At 45.2% G+C, this 20,613-nt stretch overlaps 1 protein-coding gene across 17 annotated transcripts in view; it reads left to right on the top strand.

The window, feature by feature from the left end:
• The window catches only part of Tenm4 (teneurin transmembrane protein 4), a 2,824,428-nt gene that overhangs the window by 2,383,304 nt on the left and 420,511 nt on the right, over nt 1-20,613 (top strand). The gene's annotated exons all lie outside the window — the stretch shown is intronic.

Here is a 20,613-nt window from a genome sequence, read left to right as displayed (position 1 = left end):
CCTTTTAAAGAGCTCTTCATTATCTGGATTAAAAATCTTCTCCTCCTCACATCTTGCCAAGCCTATTTCTTCTCTTTCAGATAGTTCTAAAAATGGTGGTGCTTCCAGAGCATGTCCATCCTTGAGATCTTTTCTTGTTCTTGTTGTTCTAGTAATTCTTCCTAGCTGCACTTCAAGAACAGCTCTTGCTCTGCTCACCTTCTCTCCAATCCAGTCAATGTTTCCTAAAAACAGAGGTGCCATCCTGGAACACAGCCCAAGCATAGCCACTGTCACTTGCCAGGTGGACTCATGAGATTCTGAGGCAGGTAAACCCAAGAAGCAGGCCTGGGTTCCAGGCCCAGCTCCATAGTCTCTGTGCCCTCAGGAAAGTCATTTTGTTATTCTGAACTCAAACCAGGAAGGTAGGATGAGATGATCCCTAAGGTGCCTTGCACCTCTGGAGGATGGTTTTGTTGACACAGAAAGGAAGTTGCTGCTTCTCACTGTCCCAGGCACTGGAGTGAGCCAGGATTTGGAGATCAGTGGGACCTGGGTCCAATCCCAGCTCTATCACTTAATGACTATGTAGCTATCACTGTCAGTTCTCATTGCTGGGCATTTATTTCTTCACTTATGAAATAAGGATGTTAATACATGGTGCCAAGGATCCGTATGGAGATGCACTAGAGTAAGTATATTATATACCACATAGTACACCGGTAGGTAGGAAATGCTCAGTAAATGGCAGTCCCTCCTGTTATTACAGTGATAGAACTCTTTACCTTTATCCAGAAGAGAGGACAAGAGGTGGTAGAGGCTCTAATGAGAGGAGAAAAGATAAGATGTGGCATGCTTATTAGGGATAGGGGAGAAATGTCCACATCCTATAAACTCTCATCCAAACGTAAGCCCAACTCCAGAAAGTTCATGAGGTTAAAGCTCTACTTCTCAGAATCTGACAAGGAGGAATTGGTTGCTATGGAAATATATAGTTAAGGGGAAACTTTCTGAGTGGGTATGCAGAGCTGCATTTCTGCCACAAGTTAGCACTGCCGCAGCTCCAGACCTGGACAGCGAGGACTGTTGTCCCTGGAATGAGGCTCCTAGACCACCAGCCTGGGAGACCTTGTCAATCATCGCATATTGATATCTGTTCAGAAGACTGGTTGAGAGCATCAGATAAGCAATTGATTGTGAATATAAATGCCCCACAATTTAATGGGTTTTGTGTTATTTGTGCATATGTACTATTTCGATACTTTGGAAATCAGGGGAGAGGTCCAAACGCAGAAATTAAGTGTGTAATGAACCAGCAGACTCCAGCCTACAAAATTCTGAGTAAAATGTCAGTGTGTGTGTATGTGAGGGGGCTTGTCCTGGCACCCAACTGTGTGTGTGCACATGTGTGTCTAAGCATGTGTATGTGCATACATGTGTGTCTGTATGTGAAAACCTCTGTTCGTTTGAATATGATCACTCTTTACACAGTGCCTAGTTGCCTGTAAGCAGTATTACACAGGAATGAAAACATGGGCCATCAAACCAGTTAATCTGGCTCTGTGATAAACTGGGCGCACTTAGCTTAGTTGTGTGACCTTGGTTACCCTATTTGACAAGAGTGGTATAGTTCCTGCCTTCTTGAAGTTTACAGTCTGTGAAAAGGGCTACTTTAAAGTAATGGGAGGACCCTATATTGAGTCTACCCTTCACACTGAGAAAGTACCCAGGACATGGGAGAGCCTTCTTCTTGCCAGAGTTTAGGAAATGTCATCTTAATCTATTGGATAAATCTTTTTACCAAGATCCCCTGAAAGTATTGTACTTCCTCAAGACCCTGCCCCTGAGGACCTGGGTACCTGGGTAGATGGAGAGTCCATGTGGGCAAATACAACTCTGGCCTTTCTGAAAGGGCTCATTCCAGAGGGACCCTACACCTCAGATATCCTTCTAAATCCCCTCTTTCAATTGGTGCTGTGAGGATAGCAAATTTTAAATCCAAGAGAATTGGAAACTGCTGTCATTTAAGGTACAGAACAGGATTTTTAAAAAATTAAATATAGCTAACATGGGCTTTGTTCTCCAGATGGCTACTGACTGTGGATACAGAAGTATCCAGCTAAAAGTTACTTTGATGCCACTGGCTAGAAATGATACCCCATTCAGGGGTGTCCAGTCTGAGGAAAAATTGCTCAATTGTCTATTGCAGTGTTTTTCAAACTATGGGTTAGGATCCATTTGCAGGTCATGAAATTAATTTGGTAGTTCAAGATGATCATTAAATAAAGTGAAACAGAGTAACCCATAGAGTGAGCAAAGATATTTGCATTGTATTCAATAGAGATTTCTTAACCAAAATCTATATAGGAGGAAAAAAAGAAGAAACTCTTATTTAAAAGACAGAATCCTAATAGAAAAATTAGCAAAAGACTCAGATACTTTACAAGAGGATATCCAAATAGCCAAAAGCATACAAAATCATTATTCTCCATGGAATCACAAATTAAAACTACAGTGAAATTCCTCTATGCACCCATTCAAAAGGCTGCAAGGAATAAGATTGCCTTTACCTAGTGTTGGCAAAGACATTGAACCACTGGAACCCTCACACACTGCTGGGTGAGATGGTATAATGACTTTGGAAAACTGTTTGGCCATATCAACTACAGCTGAACATATGCACACAAGCCATTCCACTCCATGATATAAACCTGTGAGATATGCACACATATGTGTATCAGAGCACTTGGCCATGAGCAGCTGAATGGATTTAAAAGTGTAGCATATTCACATAGTGGGATATTATACACAGCCATACTGATGACCCTCAGAAACATAAACTGGAATGAAAATCCAGGCACAAAGATACTTTATAACTACATTTGATAAAGAACAAAAACAGGCCAAACAAAGTATGTTGTGAGAAGTCCTAGTAGTAGCTACCCTTAAGGGAGGGTCTGGGGTGGCAGAAGAAGCATGAAGGGGCTTCCTAGGATTGTTGTTCTGTATTTTGATCTGGGTCTGTTTACATGGAGGTTTTCAATTTGTGAAAATATATCAAGCTGTTCAATTATAAAAGGTACCCTCTATATGTGTTATACTTCAATAAAAGTTTATAAATCAATATAATGGAGGAGAACATAGAGCCAGTCGTAAGTTCAGCCTTGTTAAGTGAAACCTGGGTTACCTATCTCCTAACTGTGAATGTTTACGCCAACATGTCCAGTGCACTTCTCACCATGTCATGGGGAGAAAACAAGAGCCACTGAGGGATCCAACCCTCTGCTTTCAGGAGAAGAATCTGAGACCTAGAGAAGAGGGATTAGGAGCAGAGCTGAGAGAAGCACAGAACTAGGGAGAAGCTTCTAGGTGTCCTGCTGCTACTGAAACTGCTGCAGGACTTACCACCTGTGGGGAAGAGCAGAATGGTGCATTCAGATGGGGAGGCTCTGGCTGGCACCCTGATCTTTGAGAGGCAGCCCTATACAAGGGGAGCAATTGTTTTCCCACCCACAGACAGCAGAATCAGAAACCCAGCTACCTCTACAGTGGTCTGGTTCCAGCTCCCCACAACCCCTCCCTCCTCCTTCCTGCTTCTTCTGTCTTGATTTGCTTCCCTCAGAGCTCTGGAAACACCATTGTACCAATCACTTTTCCATTTGTGTGGAAGGCCTGTTGTGCCAACACTGTGTGATGGTTTCAGAAGTTGGAAAAATGTGAAGAAAACACATTGGGAGACTAAGATCCAACAAAGTGATGTTTCTGTGCTGCTTTTGTGCTTTGCTTTGTTACAGAATTGTGAGTCCATTCAGCAGGCTCTTCTGGGGGGGATGAGGGCCTCCAGGCTCCCAGGGCACAAAAACAAGGCGAGATGCAGCCCTGTCTCTGTCAGGTGGAGCTCCCCAGAAGAGGGAATTGTGGTGCAGATTTTATTCATCTTTTTTACTGATACACATAAATATAAAAGTTGTACATATTAGCGGGGTACCATGTAATGTTTGAATTTGTTTTTTGGGTTTTTTGGGGGGTTTTTTATATGTGTGTTTTGGTTTTTTTTGTTTTTTTTTGTTTTTTTGTTGTTGATGGACACAATACCTTTATTTTATTTGTTTTATGTGGTGTAAGGATTGAACCCAGTGCCTCACATATGCTAGGCAAGTGCTCTGTCGCTGAGCTTGAAATGTTCGATATGTGTATAATCACATTATGCTTAAATCAGGTGAAACATATTTGTCTCCTCAAACAAATGGTCAGTTCTTCATGTGTTGTGCAGATTTTAAGTGGCTTAGCACCTGGAAACATCGTTAGTAGGAAGGTAGATGACATTAGTGGCTTGCCAGTGTCCTGTTTATGACCCACCACAAATACATGGGAGCTCCTAACTCAGGTCACATCCCCACCCACACAGGTGCACAGGTAAGGCTGCTAAGGACCAGCCACCTATTCACCTTCTGGAAACTGCCTGAAGTTCCAGGAGTTATAGTGGAGAGAGTATGTGCAGAAAAGTGGGGGAGGGTGCAACAGAGATGGGCAGAGCAGATGAAGGGCTTCCGTCCCCAATAAGGAGTGTCCAGGGGAGGGGGAAAGCTTGCCTGAGACTCAGACGCAGGAAATGCCTGTCGCCTTGGAGACAGAATAAGAGATGCAGGCAGACACTGCTATGAATGTTGGTGCTAGAATTTTGTTTTATGGCACTCGTTTATGCCATCTTTGGAGAAAACCTTCAGAGGCCCATTCTGATGTAGGCCAGGCTGAACTCAGGAGCTGGATAGAGGAGGAAGAGAGTCCCTAGCCTCACGGACCTGCCAGTGGGCCAATAGTCAAAGCCCAACACAAACTGGACATAGTAGTTATTATTCTAGGACAAGATGTCCCCAACTGTGTTCTGTGATACATCAAGACTATAAAATTATTTATTTTTTTAAGTGGGAAGATTTCCTTATTGAGTGATCTCAGAGACACTGCACACTGAATCCCTTTTGGTAGATCTCAAGGCCATTCGTAGCACACTAAAGGCTCCGAGCAGGCCTGCAGCAAGAAGTCTAATGTTTCCCAAAATCATTTGCCCCAGAACCCCTTTTTACCTGTCATTCAGATCCCTCTGTTCTTCCGCTGGGAAATTCTGTCCTGGAGAAAGGCCTAAAGGCTGTTTTGGAGCTCTAAGCAAGGAGAGGGGACAGGCTTCCCCAGCGAGGGAAACTGTGCTCCCACTATACAAGGCCCAGTCGGAGCCTAGGCACCAGGTCTGGTCACTGTACATTCCCAGGTGAAGGTTGATTAATGGAGGAATGGCTGCGTGTGTGCCTGGTGAGAAGAGGTCTCAGCAGGGGCAGGAGACAGAGGGTATATGTGCCCATGACACTTCAGGGGACGTCTAGCGGTTTCACAGAGCATCTTCTCTCTCTCTTGATTCCCTTCCCCCATCTTAACAGTTTAGGAAAAGGCAACAAGAGGCAGCAAGAGCAGCGTGGTCGAAGGGTATGAGCCAGACAGTGTGGGTGTGGTTCCCAGCTCTGTTATTTCCCAGCTGGTTTCTCGGAAAAGTCGCCTTAACCTTTTAATACAGTTAGGGCACCCAGGATGGAATGTGTCCCTATGTCTGGGAAAGGACCTGGCTGAAGCAGGCCTCTGTGGAAGCATAGCCTGTCTTATCTTGGCTCCCTCCAGTGGCTGCCTCCAGGGCCTCTGTCTGGGTCCTGAGCAGGTAGTCTGCCCATTGGCTCCCCCTCAGCATAGAGAAGAACCCGGATGAAGCTTCTTCATTTTGGTAGCCAGAGCTGTGGGAGGAAGGCTCTGGTTTCACTCCTGGTTCTTTGTGCTCAACCACACAGGCTAGGTAAGCACCTCCAAGGGACTCCAGCACATCTATTATTAACTTACTGCAAGCAGATGCTGCACTTTCCAGAAACACTTCTGCCTACAGATCCTTTTGTAGTCTGTGTGGAGTTCTCCTGACCGTAATGTTGTCCCTGGCACATGATGGGAATCAGTCTCTCCTGCCTTGGTCTCCCTAGGGGGATGGTGGACAGTTGTGTAAGTAGGGACACAGGGCACAGGAGGGATCTTGTTAGAACTGATAATGGAGCTAGTGGAAGCTTATTCTTTAAACCCCTACTTTCAGCCTGCCACCTGGTTTACAGGCATAAGCATGGGTGTCATCTTTGATAGCACCCTTCATTGTCATCACCCTATACCCTCTCAGTCAGCAAGACCTAGTGATGCCTTCTCCAAAATGTCATGAGGCCAATCCCTTCTCAGTACTATGTGACAATGCAAGCAGCTGTCTTCTTTTACCTTATCTTCTAAGCCCCAAACTCCTGACCACTAAGCTAAATCAGATCCACTGCATTGTGTTCCCATGGGAGACAAAAATGCCTTTAAAAATTACCTGTCAGTCTTCCAGTTAGTTGTTCAGACTATGACTTCTCAACTGGACTGTAAGCCCAAGAAGGTAGCAACCATGTCCATCTTAGCAACCATGCTAACAAATGTCAGCCTCCTCCCCGAGACGTGAACAAGAGCATGCTCTCTTCCTCCTTTCTTCCCTCCCTTCCTTCTTCCCTTTCTTCCTTTCTTATTTCTTTTCTTTCTTTTTCTTAATTACAATGGAAAGGGGACTAGCAATCATTTGGTCAAATTGTGTTCCCTGGAAGAAACCCAAGGCTCACTGTGGGAAGAAAAGGGAAAGATAGGCAGACACAACTCCCCTCCACCCCCGTCAACCCAGCAGCCACCCTTTCACTCTCTTAGACCTTGGAATTTTATGTTAGATTTTCTTTATGGAAAATAAAAAGTGGTTCTTCTATGATAAAGGGTTTGGATAACATTAATCTATTCTTATACCATCGTTTTTTCAGAGCAAAAATGTGCCAAGTGCTCTACATATGTTCACTCATAAACACGGAAGGTGTTATCCTCAGTTTATAGATCCAGAAACTTATCCCAGAGTGGTTGGGAAATTTATCCATGGTCACACAGTCAGTGTCCATTAGATGCAGAATTCCTATCCAGGATTGTTAGACTCCAGACTCTTCCTATGGACGCCTGCTGTCTCCCATAGACCTGTCTTCTAACAAACGGTGATTCCTGAGCCAACCTCTCAGTCTGGCGTGGCTGCAGTGGCCAAAGACAGATCACTAGGGCTTAATTGGACACCACTTGCTCAGAGGAACAGGCCTTCATTCCTGGGGTTTCCTGGCACTGTGGCTGTGAGATGCTAATTAGAGAGAAATGAAGTCTGTGTCAGCCAGGAAGAACAGGGCTGCTGCAAGGAATGCTCTTTTGTACGTAAAATGAAGCTCAGTGAGCTGGGAGCGCTGAGCCCCGACCCCTTCAATACAGCCTGAGTCTTCCTTCCATGTGTCAAAAATTTCTCCAAATGAAATCCTAGACAAAGTAAGGGCAAGATGACTGGGCCCCAGTTACTTTGCTGCATTTATCTTACCTTGAGCTCCAGCATCCTCTTCCTTTCTTTTGTCCCTAAGCCCAGGTATTTTCACTTCCACTTAGGATGATGTCTGGCTTACTTAAACAAAAAATGAAACTAGAACAGAAGACGGGAAAGCTAAGTTCCTACCCCAGCTCCCTTAAGAACTCCCTGTATGACACTGGGCATGTCATATGGTCTCTCTAAATTTCAGTCTCCCCGTCTTTTAGATGAGGGTGTTTTGGACAATATGATCATGCCTGTGGTGACATAGTTGAAAGCACTAACTCTGGAGTCATCGTTCCTGAGTTTATAGTTCAGCTCTTCCATTACTCATGTGTGACCTTAAGCAAGCTGCATAAGCTCTTAATGCCTCTGTTTTCTCATCTGCAAAATGGCATAATAACCATGGCTCTCTTCTAGATTTGTTTGGAGATTAGCAAGCAATGCACTTAGAGTAATGCCCAACATATAGAAGGTCATGTAGTCAGTAACTATAGTGGTGATTGCAGTTATTATCTGCCATCTCCATTCATGAATCCATACATTGTGGGTCTGCACTACTGTTTGCCTAGAGCATGTCCCAAATCTCCTAGTGGTTAGCACTTATTCTTTTTACTTTCATTGTTGAGAAAATATACAATGCCAGAGAGCTGCGATGAATTCAGTAATGTTTGACATCTATGTGTACTCATATAATAGTCCCTATATTGTGCAAGATATTGATTCATACATAGTCAACACTTGATGAGACAACAGAGAGTTTCCCAAATCCTGCCAGCAATGATGTGTTCCCCAGTTAGAAATCTCTGAGCTACATTATTGTTTCTTCCAGCATAGTTCTTGCCTATGATAGGCATTAAATTAATGTTTGAATAAACAAACAAGCAATGGATGAATGGATGGATGAATGGATGGATGGATGGATAAGTGTGTTTAACATTTGTTTCTTGATCAAATTTAAGCACAATAATAAGTGTGTGCACATGTCAATGTGTGAGAGAGCATTTGCAGAGAAGGTCCCAGCTATTTCTGTTGCAGGGAAGGAGATGGTCCTAGTTACATATTTTGCATATTCCCCCATCTGTTAGTTTAAAAGGTCATTTTTCACTGCAGTCCTTTCAGCTGTCCATCCTTGACAATAGATAAGCACTCCCTTGCCTCTCCCATGTCTTCCTCCTCCAACAATGAGGGCTTTGTGCTGGGAAGATTGCTTGTGATGCCTCTTTCCCAAGGCCCCAAAGCCTTGTCTGGCTTTTATCAAGGGTATTGATGGGGGAGGGGACCCAGACAGTTGGACTCAGGGAGCTGGGCCTGTGGCCTGGTGCCAGCTGAGCATGTCAGGCCGAGGTAGATAATTCAAAGTCGGTTCTGGGATACAGGCAGCCTGTTTACTTGAGCTGGTTATCCAGCCATTTGGACTCACTGCCTTGGAAATTCTGTGCCTTCATCCAGGCCCAGTAGGGGATGCAAATCTGGAGAGGATGGTTGGGAGAAGTCAGAAGGGTGTGCAGACAGCATGGAGGTGTGAAGAAACTCACCCTATAGGACAAGGGGCTGCTGTGGCTATTGCCTCTTAGGGCTTCAACTCACTAATGAGGTTGAAATACTAAAACAGCCTGCCTGTACACACACTTACTCAGGAACGCATTGACTTGGGCTGCTTAATGAGTGTTAGTCAGGAATCTAAGAAAGGTCTGGGCAGGCGCCTGGCTGATGCCTTGTTGATTAGAATACTGAATGTGTCGCCCTGTGAAAGCCAGCAGTTGTTGGAGAGCGTGTGCAGTGTGGAGGCTTCCTGAGTAACCCTTACGTTCCCACTGCTTCCAGATGTTTGCATGTCACAAGCTGGTCTGGTGTGGACTGGTAATGATAGCGATTTGGATAACAACTAGGAGGAAAATGAAAAATTATCACAATCATAAATAATGATTACCAAATCTAGACACCCACCAGAAAACCCACCAACCAGGGTTCTATTGGTTCCTTTGCTTGTTGGTTCTAGTTGCTTTAAAAATACAGACTCCTAATATTTCCTAATGATTCTATTTCTCTAGACCTAGAAGTCTAAAAATCTATATAGTTAAGAAGTATGCTGTGTGATTCTGCTGCCTGACTGAACCCTGGCTTTGGGAATTGTAACTCAATTGGACAAGTTGACCCAGAGTGTATCCAACTGCCACTTCCTTAACTGTGTGACCTCATGCACACCACTTAGCTTCAGAACCTCCATTTTATCTTCTCTAAAAATGGATTAGGTAAAATGGTATAGGTGTATGGCAATTCCACAAAAATAAAAAGAAAAAACAGAATTACTGTATGATCCAACAATTCTACTTCTGAGTCTATACCCAAAAGAAATAATAGTGGGTTCTTGAAGAGATATCTGCATATTGATGTTCAGAGTAGCATAATTCCTAAGCCAAAGGTGGGAGTAACCCAAGTGTCCCTTGGCAGACAAATGGATAGGCAAAATATGGTATATCTATGCCACAGGATATTATTCAGCCTTAAAAACGTGAGTTCTGACATATGCTATAACCTTGAGACATTATGTAAGTGAAATAAGCTAGTCACAAAAAGACAAATACTATGTGATTCTATTTGTGTGAGGCAGCTAGTGTAGTTCAATCCATAGAGGCAGGGAGTGTAAAAGTGGTTGCCAGGGGCTGGAGGGAGAAGGAATGGGGCTTCTTGTCTAATGGGTCCAGTTTCTGTTCTGTAAGCTGCAAGTGATCTATAGAGGGATGGCCATGATGGTGGCATGACAATATGAATTTCTTTTTACCAGTTAACTGTCCCCTTGAAAATGTCCAAGAATGGTAAATATTCGGTTGTGTGTATTTTGTCTCAATTTTTTAAAAAGGGGATTTGGTGTATCTGCCCTCCAGAGTCATTCTGAGGATGGCATAAAACAGCATCTGTAAAGGGCTTAGCACAGCATCTGACACACAGAACCTATACCAAAGTGTTCCTTTTTCTTCCCTTCATCACCTACCCATTTTCTTACCCAGGCTCCTCTTTGCCATGTTCTTACCTGCACAGATAAGTCTGAAGGGAAGGTGTTATGGTTTGGATATGAAGTGTCCCCCAAAAGTTCAGGTGTGAGACAATTCAGGAAAGTTCAGGGGAGAAATTATCAGGTTGTAAGAGTCTTAACCCAGTCAGTGATTTAATCCCCTGATAGAGATTAACTGAGTGGTAACTGATGTGGTAGGGTGTGGCTGGAGCAGCTGGGAATTAGAGCATGGCTTTGGGTATATATTTGTATCTGGAGAGTTTCTGATAACCATGTGAGCTGCTTCCCTCTGCCACACTCTTCCACACGCTTCCACCATTTTTCTGCCTCCCCTTAAGCCCCAAGGAATGAAGCTGGTCTTCTATGGACTAAGACCTCGGAAACCATGAGCCCTGAAATAAACTTTTCCTCCTCTGTAGTTGTGCTGGGGTCCTTTAGTCATAGCAGACAAAAAAAAAAAAAATCTGACTAAAACAAGATGGGGAATGGGAAAAAAAAAGTTTGGTGATAGCAAATGATGATTTCTCCCATTTAACCTTCACTTACCCTTGGGAAGTTGGTGGTTCTTGTTTTATGAATGAAGAAACTGAGGTTTAGGAAGTTGTATGACTTGCCTAAGATCACAAAACTAAGACAAGGCTGGCCTTACTGACCCTTCCAAGTGGCTTTCAGCCCTGCAGATAGCAAGGAAAGTGGCTGCCACTCTCCAGGGAGAATGTATAAAGAGCCACACTTGCCAGTTGTCTTGAACTTTGAGGCAGTGAGAAACTTGGTTGAGACTCTTCTCAAGAATCCTTAAGGAGAGTGGAACCTTGATTGAGCCAAAGCATTGTCTGGTCACCATCACCTGCTAGTGCTCAGAGCACAGCCCCAGAAAGCCCCTCCAGTAGAGGCTGTTTAGTTGTGTGACAAGGCAAGGCCCAGTCACACTCATAGCATCAAAACATTAGCCTCTCCTAGAGACTGCAATTGTCTGACACAAAACGGGGTCCAAATCAGCCTTGAAAATAGCCACCTGCCTCCTAGGCCAAGCAGGAAAGATGGATGCCCCTCGGGTACAAAGGAATGCAACTGCCTTCACAGCATGTCTAGTTTGTGCCTGGCTCCAAAATAAAGAGAGCTGAGGAAGGGGGAAACCACAAGAGTGCAGTATGGTCTGGACCCCAGGAGTGTGGTGACTGCCAAAGTCAACATTAGGGTTAGGGTTTTATTACAATGCAAGAATTAAATCAGACAGCAAATGAATATCTGTGTTATCATCATAGCAAATTGAATAGCTCACTCAGATAGCTGAATAAAAATGATGATGATGATGATGATGATGATGATGATGATGATAATGATAGTGGTGGTCATAATGAAATAGGCAGCTTCAATAGCTGAACTGCACAGCAAATTGGATTCTCCCCAAGAATAAAAAAATAAATAAAATTTGTAGTACCATATGCAGGGTCTATGCTAAGCATATTATACCCATTTCTTCCATTTTTCCTTAAAAAGTCCTTTGAGGTAGAGATGGCCATCTCTGCTTTGCAGATAAGGAAGACTGAGGCCAGGTGACTCCTGTCTAAAGCAGCATGGCTGTGTTGATCACAAATGGAAACAGAGGTCTACTTGGCCCCAGATAGTATGTTTCTTTCTGACTTCAGGAGATTTACTATGTCGTAAGTAAATCAGGGTTGATTATGCATTTTCAAAAACAAAATCATTTACTTGCTTTACAGGAGGAGTTCTTTAAAAAGTAGCTCTCACCTAGTGCATTTAACATAAAACCCTGATTATAAAGATTCATTTGGGAGAGAGCATTTTCAAGAATAATCCTTCCCATCTGTATGATTGCGATAGTATTTCACAGCACTGTCATGGGTATTATGTTAAACATCAACTTGACTTACACAAAAGCTCATCACTCTTTTTCTCTATGGCAACACCATCTATTCAGTATCTGTCAGTGGTTAAAAAAGCAGGTGGTGCTGCCAAAGTCCTGAATTTGATTCTCAGCTCTGTTACTTACTGGCTCTGTTAAGTGTGAGCAAGCTTACCTAGCATTTCAGAGTCTCAGTCTCTTCATCTGTAAAGTAGGCACATAAGTTAATTGGAGGTATACATAACAAATGTTAAGCCCTTATCTTCCTGTGCCCCAGAATGAGTGTGGAATGCCAGTTGTGATTTTCTTTGCTCACCACAAGCTCCTAAGGACAATTTGACTGGAAAGTTCTGGTAATACTGCTGTAACATACTGATGTTCTGTTCAATCTCAAGAGAACTTTCCAAGCATCCTCAGGTCCTGGAAGCACTGGGAGGCTGATGAATTGGGGTTTCTTGAAAAGCCAAACTATCATGCTGAGTCCAGGGTGGAGGAAATTTCCCCAGACTCTTCCTGACCTGTCTGCCCCTCAAGGACCTCATCAGGGTAGAGGAACCCAGAGTCTTGTGGTCAGAGCAGGCACTAGAGATAGCACAGCAGGACATAGCAGGCAGGCAGCTTGGCCTCTGAGGTGTGGGTGAGATACCTGGCTGGTATCAGAGAGCAGAACCCTGCTTGCCACTGGAGGCCTTTGCAGTCCTCTTCTCCCATCTCTGCCTCGTTTTTCTTGCCTTGCTCACAGGATTCTGGTATCCTGGACAGGCACCTTGGAAGGCCCAAATAAGAGAGGTACCTGAGTCCAGCATGGAGAAACACAAAACCACATCTTCCCTCTTTCATATGCTCAGCATCCTTAGGAAGAAATCCAGTTGAATATTCAGATCTAGAATTCAAGAAAGAAGTTGGGACTAGAGACCAAGACTTAGGGTGAAGTCTCAAGAGTACTCATGTGGTCACCCAGGGTGGGTGGGTGTATAGCACGAGAAGAAACAAACAGAGTTTATTGCAATGATTAGGAGGAAATGAAGATGTGACCTGGCCCATGGTAGTGACAATGGAAGGAAAATTACTGAGGTATAGTCAATAGGATGTGGTTTCTGCTGATTGGAGAGTTAGAGAAACAATAAAGAGAGGTGATTCAAGGTTGACTAAATCCAGCCCCTTCCCAGCCCCTCCTCTGCCCAGGGGTAGCTGGGCAGGTAGCTTTACCTTTGTGCTACTACTGATCTCCACCATGGCAAACCTCGCAGCCTACTATGATTTTCCATGAATGTGTCAGCATCTGTGCTTCTGTCAACACAGCACTGATTGACTTCTGTTTGGGTTCAGTGAGCCACCCCCCCCCCCACTCCAGCCCTCACTCTCTCTCTTCCTGTTGTGTTTTTCATCATAGCACTAACCTGCAAAGATAATTGTTTATTTCTTTTCTATTTCCCTCAGCCAGCACTAAGCTAGGGATAGAGTTGGTCTGCTTTGTTCACAGTTTTATTCTTAGAGCCTAGAAGAAGGGTCAAGATGCTCAGAACCCATTTGCTGAATATCTCCTGCCCTTTTACATCCCTAGGTTGAATGTCCCTCATCCCAGTGCTGCACACATGGCCTGGCTTGTAATTATCCTCCACACAGCAGTTCAAAGGGTATCTACATTGCTTTGCTCTGAATAATTGGACTGTTACTGGATAAAAACACTGATAAACAGGACCAGTTTCATAAATTGTAGGATACCAGGCAAAATAAAAATGTCACACCCTTGTTCAAAAGTTATTAAGAATCTCAAAATGGCCACTGCAAAGCAAAAGCATGGTGGCTTCTGAGCACAGGCTTCATGGGATGCCAGGCCCTGCAGCCAGCCCTGCTGATGAGGACCAGGCCTTAGAAGGCTGTCAATCCCAGGCACTGGATTTATATTTTGTCATGTAGAAAGTAAGCAATAGCAGAAAGATTTTGAACAGAGGTGACATTTAAAGTTTATTTTGTTGTTTCCCCACTATAGGTCATAATCATTGTGAAAAATATGCCCAAATACAGTTAAGTATAAAGCCCCCTTAATCTCCTCCTACTGCCTCTAGCCCTGCAGGCGACCGATCCCAAAGGAACCAGTGAGCATTTGGTTAATTTCCTTCATCTTTCTGAGTTTGTTTTTTTCTATGTCACGGAGTTAAGAGGGCACTTCAGCAACAACTTTGCATCCTGCTTTGTTCATGGGAGGTTGAAAGGAGGAGGAAGGGGACTTTTTAAATACATGTCTAGGGAGATGGGCATGGATACGAGTTTATGGAGTGCTTGGTGAGTGCATGGTTGGTGGCAAGGGACCGAGAGGGAGGTGGAGCTAGTGCCCTGGAACTGAGGAAGCAGAAGTAGGGGGCACTTTGGAAGCTGGAGCCACTGTGCCAGGAGACTGGCCACAACCCCACACCTTCTCCAATTCCCCTGGCTTGTGGCAAAGAACTTCAGGCCATGTCTTCCAGGTGTTCTGCAAAATGACAGTAAGCATTAGGAGGCATTTCTCACATACAGCTTTTTCTGTCCCCCACTCTAAGGCCAGGCCTGTCCGTCCCCTTCCCTAGGGTTCCAGCGCTGCCTGCTGGGCAGCAAATGGGAAACCACCAGAGATCTGGCGTGGCAGGGGGAGGGTGTCTGGTGTGGGAGGCAGATGCCTCAGGGTCTAGTTTTGCCGGTTTTGTTGGTAATCCCCAGTGCCTGGGCTGGCAAAGGAGAGAGTTAACATTGTCATTGGATCCTTAATTGTGCGTTTCATGAATTTTCATGTTTCCGCTTGCAAGCTTAATGTTGCTTTCTCGGTGAGTTTTTTTATACTTGAGCATAAGAGACTTGTAATTACAGAGTGTTGTGGATTGCAGAGAGTGATTAAAATGGATTTCATGAAATCTGAAGCGTCCCCTCCCCTCCCCCCACATCCACACACACCAGTCCAATAGGCGGGGGAGGAAGTCAGACAGAATCCCAAGAAGTTCGGAGAATCGGGATCTGAAGAGTATGAATTTTCTTTAGGCTTTTTCTCCCTGGATCATGGATCTGCTCCAAGATATCCCTGCCCCCTTCTGTCTTCCTCTCTTCCTTCTCTTCCTCCTCCCCCTCCTAAATGAAGTCCAGCTCTGTCCCTGACCCTCTGCCAACTCTGACCCCAGGGACAGCTGCTTTCTCACTGAAGAGACCATGAGATAAAGGGAAGGTTTTCATCTTCGCTTTAGTTGGCTGCTAAGCTTTCATTACCTCCCCAGCCAGACTCTACCCATCCAAGAAGCCCTTCACTGTCAATCAAGGCTGAATGACGATCACTACAACCAGTGAAGGCCAAGATTCCCATTTTGGATTCTCTCCTCCTAAAACAAGGCAGTGCTGGATGGATGGCAGAGCTGATCTTCTCTACTTTAGTCTGAATTAGGAAGAAGCTGGTTGGTGTTCAGAGGACATTAAAAGAATAAGCAACCGGGCAGTGGGTGGAGGACTTCCTGGAGGTAGAAGTGCTCTGCCTTGAAGAAAGAGGAGGATCCTGGTGGGGTCCCTGGAGAAGGAAAGCAGGGCTGCAGAAATCCAGCCTGGCTAACCTAGAAGGTGACTCCCCAGGAATGATTCCTTTGACTGGTGGGAACCCCGTGCATGGATATGAAAATGTGTGCATACACATTAGTGCTGGAAGCCTTGGGAAGGCTACTCAGACAGGGCTTCCCTGAAAACGGAGAATGGCCACTGCACCCCAGCTGTGTGAATTAGAAAATAGTGCCCCCAAGGCCACCAGCTCCGAACCAATGCTCTGGAGCTGTATGTCCTTGAGCAGTGAACAGCCTGCCCCACTCCATGTGGTAGTGAAAGCACCTCTTTTCCTCTCAGATCATACCTTCTCTTTGCCCCCTCTCATAATCATACACTGCAGTCCCCTGGATTCTACGTGGGTTTCTAAGAATTACATATATCTCAGAACTCAGCCACCCACATTCTAGAATTTAATCATTCATCTGATTGATACACAAGTATAAACAAATTAACAAGTTCAGTTATACTAGGGGTGTGTGTGTGTGTGTGTGTGTGTGTGTGTGTATGTTTGTGTCCTTTAAATTTTCATAATAGAACTGCTAATGGCAGAACATCACAATTTGTGGTTGGGCAGGGAAATCCACCTCCTCCACCCTGACCTGAGGCAGGGCCCGCTGGCTTCCGCAGCCTCCTCAGCCACCCCACCTCTCCCTGCTCATACCTGGCCCTCCTTCCATGAACCTGGAGTTCCCTCACAGATAATATTTCTCGTAATTCCATACCTTGGTTGATCCCTCTGCCTGGAGTGCATCTCTCCCACTATTTGCCATTTTAACAAGTTCCGTCCAGCCAGGATCCAGCCACATCTGCTCCTGAGGTCTCCTTGACCCAGCCTTCCATCCATCTTTTCCTGTCTGACCCTTGTTTCTGGTGAGGACAGCCTCAGTGCATGTGAGGTGCCATATACGATTTGACTCCTAAGGGTGACCTGGGCCTCACCACCTCTGTGACCCCTGTGCCAGCACAGGTTCTGGTCCATTTAAGGAGGCTCCAGCAGTGGTTGTTGTTGGGTGGGGCTGTTATCGTTTTGGTAAATGAGTGAACTTAAAAGAAGAAGGAGTTCCTTTACAGCACAGGACCCACAGTTCCATAGCCAGAGAGAGCAAGATCAGGGGCTTCCCTGACAGAGCCTGTCTCTCAGACACCATGGCCCAGTTTCCACAACGCCCCTTCAAGAGCAAAGCCTCCATCCTTCCAGGTAGGGACCTGTGCAGACCTCACCTCTTTTTTGCCCTGAGCTTTGGAACTCACCAGAAAAATACATCCCTTTGCATCTGACTGGTCTGTGCTTCAACTGGTGGATCCTGAAGCCATAAAGGGACAGTCCTTTCTGCTCCTAAGCTTGCACTATCAACTGGCTCTGGTCAAAATGTCTAATATCTCCCCACCACCGCCCGCCAGCAGCACCTATTTCACTGGGCCTCTTGAGTGCCAGGTCCCAGACTCTAGGTGCCAGGCCAGAGATGCCCATCCAGGGTGCCTAGGATGCTGTGAATGAGTTAGATGGGGTGCTGCCACTCACCCCTTCCGCTCCAGAATGGCTTAGGAAGGGCTTTGGGGTCAGACCAACACTTCCTGCTAGTGAATTCCTCCTTATTCTTAGAGTCTAGTTTAAATGTCTTTTCTGACCCCATTAGTTGAAACAGTCTCCCATCCCTCCTTGGCTTAGCACATAGCCATCGTCACCATTCACCAGCCCCATGCCCACTGGATTTTGAGAAGACCCCATCTTCAGCAGCACCCTCAGGGTGGGACCAGGTTTTGTCTCCTGTTGCCAACCTGCCGTGCAGCTGCCCGACCCTTATCAACTCACTGCATACAGAAGGTGGTGACATTGATCTGGCACTGGAACCACCTACACCTTGGAAGGGTGGCTGGCACCTCGCTTCCTTGAACCTTCCCACTTCCCTGCTCAGCACTGTACGTGTTAACATCCCTCTGTTTACAGATAAGCAGCTGCAGCGGGAATCCACAGATGTGGGCACAGTGATGCATGACGTATGCTGGCTTCACAAAATCAAGGAGGTGGAGTTGTCCTAGGCCAGCTGGGTGGCTGAGAGCACATTTTACAGGAGGGTCATTGTGGGTCTGGGGAAGGGCAAGGGAGAGGGAGGAAGAAAAAGAGGAAGCAGGTGGGGAGGCCAGGCCAAGAACAGAGCCAGAGCCCAGGAGAGCTTCATATGAACCCGTTTCTGTGCCGGGAGCACCATGATTACCAGGCTGGGCAGCCAGCACCATTGCCGGCCTGTGAGAGCTGAGGAAGGAGGAGAGTTCTTTTCTAAGTTTTAATCAATATTTCTATCTTTTCCCAATTCCAAAAGTAATTCTTCATAAAGATGTTGTGTCCTTCTGAGGGTATAATTTGGAGGCACATAATGTTCTTTTTTGTCTTACTGGTGATGTTACTTTTGAACAGTTGGTTAAAGTGGATTGTCAGTCCATGCTCTCCAAGGGAACAGAGCCAAGAGAAGGCATGTGTGTGTTTACATACACACATACATGGAATCAATCTCTCTCTCTCTCTCTCTCTCTCTCTCTCTCTCTCTCTATATATATATATATATATATATATATATATATATATGCATATTCATGTTTGTAATCTCTTTACACATCTCAGGCAGGAGCTGATGCTGCAGTCTTGAGGTAGAATTTCTTCTCTGAGAAAACTCAGTTTTTGCTCTTAGGGCCTTTCAACTGATTGGATGAGCCCCCCCACACACACATTATGAAGGTTCATCTCCTTTGCTTAAAGTCAACTGACTTTAGATGGCAACCCTTACAGCCCACCTTCAAGCAGCATCTAATTAGCCCTGGATTAAACACCTGGGCACTAGATTCCAGCCACAGAGACACAGATGAGAAGCATAGCTGGTGTCCAATTTCTCCCATTGCCATTTCTCTTTTGTAATATGGAAGAATTTTGTAGGGAGATCCTTTAAGATGATGCCAATACTCTGCTCCCCCTGGAGTTGAGCATCTACTGCTGATTCCTGCTAGAACATGGCAGTATGTGCTGGGTTCAGTACATAAACAGCTTTCCTTGGAGAAGGGCTCTGGAAAGTGAGCCTCTGATCCCAGCTCTACCACTCAGCTGGCCGTGGCCTTGGTCAAGCTCCCCAACCTTCCTATCCAGGTCTGCCTTGCTCACCTGGGGTGAGAGTACTTTCCCAACAGCTTGTAATGTCCACTAAGTATAGCAACATGTGTGGAAATGCCGTGTACAAGGAAGGTACCCCACAAATGTGTGTGGCATCAAGGGCCTCACACAAACACACTCATGCCTTGGTGAGGTAGCAGCCGACAGACCCTGGGCCATTTCCGATGAGGAGGATGGTTTTGAAGCCATGGTAGATGTTCCTCGAGGAAAACCATTATGTTCATCATCCTTATCACGGGGTGCAGTGTTGAACCCCACCAAGGGCTGTACATTTTGATAAATGAGAGAAAATACGCTAGACGTTTACTTTGGGATTAAACAGTTGTCATTTTTCTTTCAGTACCCAATAAAATAGAAGCTATGCTATCATTTCTTTCCAGTTGATGTCCATTTCAGCTTACTTGGCTGCTGCTTGGAAGAGGTAGATTCACTAATCTACTGGAGTAGGAAAAGCAGAAGACAGGGATCAGGGCTGTGAGTTCTTGTCCTGCCTCTGCCATTATTTGACACTGTGACCTTGGCAAGTTAGAATCTCTCTTTGAAACTCTGTTTTCCCATCTATAAATCTAAGTATTCACCTGCAGGGCTGGTTCAACCAACCAAGTCACTTGGTTGAACCAGTTGGTACCCGAAAGCATATGCAGCTCTAAAACCCCAAGAGTTGGTGACATGCTCAGTGGCTTCCCTTAGGGGACATTCAGGTGGGGGGAGTCACCTGCCAGGCCCTGTCTTCATATACTGCTCCATGAAGTGCCCCCAGTAGCCACATCAAGGCAGGATTCCACCTGGGACTGCCCATCTTTAGTGCCCTCCTTCCTTCCTGTTAGGCTGGGCTTCCTTTTCAGTAGGTGTCAGCAAAAGTTTAGTGATGGGATGAAGGCATGAGCGAACAGTGGCACCCCTGCTCAGTTACTACCTCCAGGGCCCTGCTTGGCCACTTACTAACTCTATCACTTGTGACTTCATTTAATTTTTCTGGGTCCCAGTTTCATCTGGAGGCTTAAAGAGCACATGTGAAATATTTGCATAGTTGTAGAAATCAGTGCTTCTTAGATTTTGAAATTTCATGGTAATGCAAAATGTCAAAACAAAGTTGCCAATTTTGTATTTTGCTATTGTACAATCAGGACAGAATTAGCATTTCCTAGTGCCATTAATTCAAAATAGTAAGTTGAGTCTGCCCAGTACCAAGGTGCTGGGCAGACTCAACTTACTATTTTGTACATCATCTTGATCTTGTGATCGCTCTCAAGATTGAGGTGATATACAATCACCTTGATCTTGTGAACTGCCACTCAGAGTCACCTTTCCCAAGCTAGTTTAGAGCAATAGTTACCAAGACAAAGTCTAGGAATGCCTTGAGGTCAGCACCATAGGACTGAAACCAGCTAGGGGAAGAGGGACCTTCCTTCTTGACCTGCCTGGCACATTCAGTAGACCCCATTAGCTCTGCCCAGATACAGTAGAAAAGGCTCAGAACTGGCAGCCAGAATTCATAGATTTGAATCCTGATTCTAGCTCTTATATACATTGTGAACCTTGGACAAGTCTCTCCTCTACTCTGAGCCTCAGTTAGCTCATCTGTAAAATGAGCTCAATAATGCAAT

This window comes from Ictidomys tridecemlineatus, chromosome 4 (genome assembly GCF_052094955.1).
Source record: "Ictidomys tridecemlineatus isolate mIctTri1 chromosome 4, mIctTri1.hap1, whole genome shotgun sequence".
Taxonomy (NCBI): domain Eukaryota; kingdom Metazoa; phylum Chordata; class Mammalia; order Rodentia; family Sciuridae; genus Ictidomys; species Ictidomys tridecemlineatus.
This window is presented reverse-complemented; position numbering and strand designations above follow the sequence as displayed.